We start from the raw sequence: 5,363 nt of genomic DNA on the forward strand, positions 1-5,363 counted from the left end.
TAGTCATATGCGTATGATAATACATAAAGTGAATATCTTTGTTTGCATAGTACATATATGATCTTAAGATGAAAAAGACAAAATAGACATAGTTTTGGTGTGATGTTATAAAGATATCAAATTGTTTATTATGTGATATTTTTAATAAATATAGTGGTATGACGTAATTGATCTCATATGATTTACTCCCTCCGTTCCTAAATATAAGTCTTTAAAAGGTTTCATTAGTGGACTACATACGGATGTATATAGACATACTATAGAGTGTAGATTCATTCATTTTATTCCATATGTAGACTCCTAATGAAATATCTTCAAAGACTTATATTTCGGAATGGAGGAAGTACATACAAACCAATGTATATATAAACATGCATTATACTCTAAAATGAAGACGACATGAAAGATTATGTACAAATTGTCGTTTTGATATACTTATTTGTGCGGCTCATATTGTAAATCATTCTTCTGCATTTTAGTACATAAGTTCTACGAAGTATAGCGAAGTAGGTATTACATAAGTTAGAGAAGGAAGCATGAAGACAATTGGCAAAGGGCACCAGCAATCAAATTTTACAAATTCACTAGAAATAGCACCACCTGATAGCTATATCAAATGCTTAATAGAGAAAACTAATTATGTTCCTTGTTCCAATCCAGGGCTTCAAAGCTTGTGTGGAGTCATTTAATAAGCACCTCCCTACAAAGCAGCATGAGTACTCCCATGAAGAATAACAATCATGAAGAACAACTAATGACCATGCATCATTGGGATAGCAAATAGTACAAACACCCATTCATCTATGTGCCTGGCAAAAAACAATCAGCAAACCACGTAAAACAACCTCACAGTTAGCAAGATAGTAGAGCAGGGTTATGAATGGAGCCATGGAGGAATCAGGAAATACCCGACATGAATCAGATGGGACGGATCGAGTAGTAGAATTTGGCCCCGAACACCGCTAGCTTCAGCCAGAGTAGTGGATAAGAGATAATAACATTTTCTGCAGCGCATGCTGTTCAAGTTCAGGGCGTTCCACGCACATACGACGGCTCTTCCCACGCAAGGACTCGACGTACCTGGATATGAAGATGGCTCTTGGGCATCCTGTGCAGGTTCAGGTTCGAGCTTGTGGAGGGCCACGCCGTCAAATACCTATGATGATTTGATGACCATCCTCTCCGTAGTGCATGGCCTGAAGGTCCGCATCTTCAAGTTACATTTGTTTGGTGGAGAAGACGAAGATAAAGAGAGCCAGTTAGTGGTGGAGTTAATTGGGGAGATGATGGAGATGTTCTTTCTGTTCGTACGATGATGGAGATACGCTGCCGTATACTCCATGGAAAATCAGTTGGTGGAGTAGTTTATTATTGGGGATACGTAGCGTTGCAGAAATGTTGGTACTAATTGCATGCGGGCCGTGTGGTGGATGGAGTAATTAGCGTGTTGATTAGTATAAAAAGGGAACTGGCCGGTGTTTGGGGTTTGCATGCTGACATATACAGTGTATGTGCTGATGTGTCAATATGTCATGCAAGCTGATACGGACACTGTGCATGATGAGAGAATAGGTAGAAGTGGGGATCGGAGCAACTTCTGAGAGCATCTCCAACAGCGAAGTAAAAAGGCGCGCGCGCTAAACCGGCATTTTATCGCGCGCAGGACAGAATTGCGCGCTCCAGCGGAGGCAGGAAAACCGCGCGTGCGGGAACCGCTAGCGCGCGAAAAGGCGGCAGCCCGCACGCCATTTTTGCGGCGCCGCGTCCCGCGTGCCCATAAAAGGCAGCGCGCTGCCCTGCCTCTCGCGCCGCGTTCTCTCTACCTCTGCCTATCGCGCCGCCGCTACGTTCTCTCTCCCTCTGCCTCTCGCGCCGCGCTCTCTCTGCCTCTCGCGCCGCCGCCGCCGCCGACGCGCCACCATGCCGCCGCGCCGTCGTTCTGCGTTGGGCTACCGCGGCGTCCGCCAGCGCCCCAACGGCGGGTTCTACGCCGAGATACGCTCCGGCGATCTCCGGCTGAGCCTCGGCACCTACGACACGGCGCACGAGGCCGCTCGCGCGTTCGACGCGGCGGCGTGGCACCTAGGCAAGCCGCGCCTCCAGATAAATTTCCCGGACGTCCGCACGCTCTAGCAGGCGTTAGACCTGGCCCCGCCGCCTCGTCTAAACTCCGCACAGGACCGTGCGGAGCACACTGCGCTGCAGCGCCGTCTCCTCGTCGCCCAGGAGGACGAGCGGGTGATGGCGGAGTGGCGCCGACGCCACCCGGAGGACGTCGCCTACGAGCAGGAATATTGGGAACGGCGCCGCGAGGAGGACACGCGCCGGCGCCGCGAGGAGCGCTTGGACAGGCGTCGTCGGAAGGCATTGGCCTGTGCGCAGGCCGACCTCGTCAATGCAGGCGGAAGGTCCTTCTTCACTGAAGAAGATGAGCGTTGGTTTGACATCTGGTTGTCAACCTCTGACGACGCCAACGACGATGATGATGGTGCAGATGATTGGAGCGACTAGGAGTTTTTTTTGTTTTCGAACTATCTAGCACCGAACTATCTATCTATGTTTTCAAACTACCTATCTAGTTGCAATATATGTAAAATAACTTTATATCGTTTTTATTTTAATGGAACCTCCTTACCAAAATGTTGTGCGCGCTGCATTCCTAGGCACTGCTGGAGCGGCGCGCGCGCTGCATTATAGCGCGGCTGTTGGAGCCAGCGCCTATCCCTGCGCTAAACCAGCCGGCGCGCGCGCTGTAAATACATTTTTGGGCGCGGCGCGAAGCGTGGCTGTTGGAGATGCTCTTAAGAATGGTAAATTAGCGTGGGTGTTAACCAAATTGATACGCCATCTTAGTATAGATAGTGCTGGCGTAGACACAAATTGGAACACCGTTTAAGTATGGGCACTGCTGTGCTGACCAGTCGAAAGACATTGATTGGGTCTGACACGTCATATCTATATAACATAGTGCCGACGTTCATTGTTCGTGAACGTCAGCACTAAGTTTTGTCTATATAAATGCTGGTAGCCCCTTTTTTTTCTCAAATACATTCACTTTCAATTCTTCGCGAAATTCTTCTTCCTAACTAGCTCCTCTTAGTTATGGACCCACGTCAGTGGAGCGTGTCGAAAGCTTGGGACTCCGCCGCCTTCGCAGAACTCGAGTCTGGCCCTATTGGCTATGTCATGAGCTCGCCACGGCCAATGCAACCATCCCTGTCCGGCGAATCATCCTGCCGCAGCAGCGCAACTTCCGTTCGATCCGGCAGCTACGCCACCAGCGTCGAAGATACCGACAATTGAGCGACGGCACCTGTGCTGCTTGTGGATGTCGACGCCTTGTTGATAATCATATGTCGTACATAGAATGGAATCCAGGGCAAGAGTTCAACATCTGTGCCAACCTGGAAATGTATGTATATGATAAAAAATAGATCTCGATCTATTTTCAGCTAATTTGCACAATTCAACTCCTCTAGTGTCGCTCACATCAATATTTTCAGCTAATGCTGTCATACACATTGTGATCTATACAAAACAGGGGTGTAACATTGCTTCACATAGATATGAGTTGATCTCATCCAGAAGTACGTAAGCAAGTTGCTCGACTATTCCATTAGATCACCGAGGATAGATGAGATGCAACTGAAGAACAATGTGACGTGAGGCCAAATCAAAAAATTCAAGATACTTCGATATGCACTTTTAACCGGTTACATGCTTGGCCTATTTCTGTGAGGTGGATCGATGACAACATTTCTTCTTGTGGGGGTCATCGCACTCATCATGTTCTTATTCTGGATCTAGTAGCTAGTAGTACATTATATTTGTTATTGTTTATTATCCTTGGTAATGTATGTAAGTAGGTCAGATTAATTAATGAAATTTATGTTGTTTTCATATATATGCATCATCTTTTAAACTATTATTTTAATTAGTATATACATACATGTATATGTATTTAAAACATGAAAATAAAAAGTCATAAATAATGTAATAAATAATAAACTAAGCATTCATAAAAATACAAAATAATGTGTACAAAAAATAAATAAACTAAGTCAAAAGTACATAGCAATGGTGTTGGACACGTGGGTCAACGTCAGCAAACACACCACCACCCGTCAAATCCAACCGCTCATATACACACATGTACATATCGATTCCCCACCCCTAAGCCCATCCCCGTCCTCAAAAACATCCCCACCCCACTATCGAAGTTGTTGACGTCTCCGTCTCGGAATCCACACTGTCATCGTCTCCGTCTCCACCTTCGCCGCCATCGCCGCCTTCTTCGCGCCTCCACCGTTGTTGTCTCCATCTCCACCTTCGCCACCGTCGTCGCTGTCTCCACACCTCCACCGCCGTATCTGTCTCCACCTTTGCCCTCGTCGTCGTCGTCTCCGCGGCTCCATCGTTGTCGGCTTCGTTTCTGCCTTTGTCTCCGTCTCCGGCTCCCATCGTCTCCATCGCCTTCATCCCTGCCGCCGACCCTCACCGTGGTCTTCACCTCCACTGCCACCATCAAGGATCCGCCAGTCCCGTCGTCTCCGTGGACGGTGAGTTTTAGTGTAGTTCTAGTGTACAATTGTTAGTGTAAATGTAGTATAAAATTATACGGTAATTATTGTGTAGAATTTATAGTGAGATTATCGTATATATGATTTTATTCTAGTTGAATTGTAAAATTTAGTGTAGTTGTAATGTAAGATTGTAATGTACTTGTTGTGTAATAGTGTAGTGTAAAATATTAGGATAATTGTAGTGTCAGATTTTAGTGTAGTTGTAGTGTAGATTTTTAGGGTAATTGTACTGTCAGATTTTAGTGTACTTATAGTATAGAAACTTTAATTTTAGTTTTGTAGTGTAGAATTTGTAGTGTAATTGTAGTGTAGCTCTAATGTAAAAATGTAGTGTAGTTGTAGTACAAGATTCTACCGTATGTTTAGTTACGTTGTCTAGATTGTATATATATAGGTGTTGTGTATGTACATTCATATGACTCCGAAGTTTCATGGTGTGTGACAGAAAGAGAATAAATACTATGCAAGCATCAATGTCGTCCACAAGCTTAGCCACTGGGACACCCCTAGAGTTAGCAGCGCACGCCTACTATGCAAAGGCGGTTGAGTATCATAAGGAAGATGCAATTGTAGACTTCCCTGATTATAGTGAGCACGCCCAGTTCTTCGCGTCGGAGAACATAAGTATATGCACTACGGCTGAGGAGAAGGAGAAGCTTCAAGTCGAGCAATAGTTGTTCGAACCCTTAGTTACGGAGCTTTCGAGAGATGACAAACTCGTAGAGACCAACAATATGATGATTGATATATCTTCAATGTATCTATAATTTTTTATTGTTT

At 45.5% G+C, this 5,363-nt stretch overlaps 1 long non-coding RNA gene across 1 annotated transcript; it reads right to left on the reverse strand.

Annotated features, from left to right (window-relative positions):
* Window positions 1-447: 447 nt before the first annotated feature.
* Window positions 448-1,224, reverse strand: LOC123430945. The gene is made up of 3 exons (XR_006622999.1): window positions 1,081-1,224; window positions 909-1,004; window positions 448-809 (listed from the first exon to the last, which is right to left on the reverse strand). It is a non-coding gene; the product is annotated as an uncharacterized LOC123430945 (long non-coding RNA).
* Window positions 1,225-5,363: the final 4,139 nt, after the last annotated feature.

This window comes from Hordeum vulgare, chromosome 2H (assembly GCF_904849725.1).
Source record: "Hordeum vulgare subsp. vulgare chromosome 2H, MorexV3_pseudomolecules_assembly, whole genome shotgun sequence".
NCBI lineage: Eukaryota > Viridiplantae > Streptophyta > Magnoliopsida > Poales > Poaceae > Hordeum > Hordeum vulgare.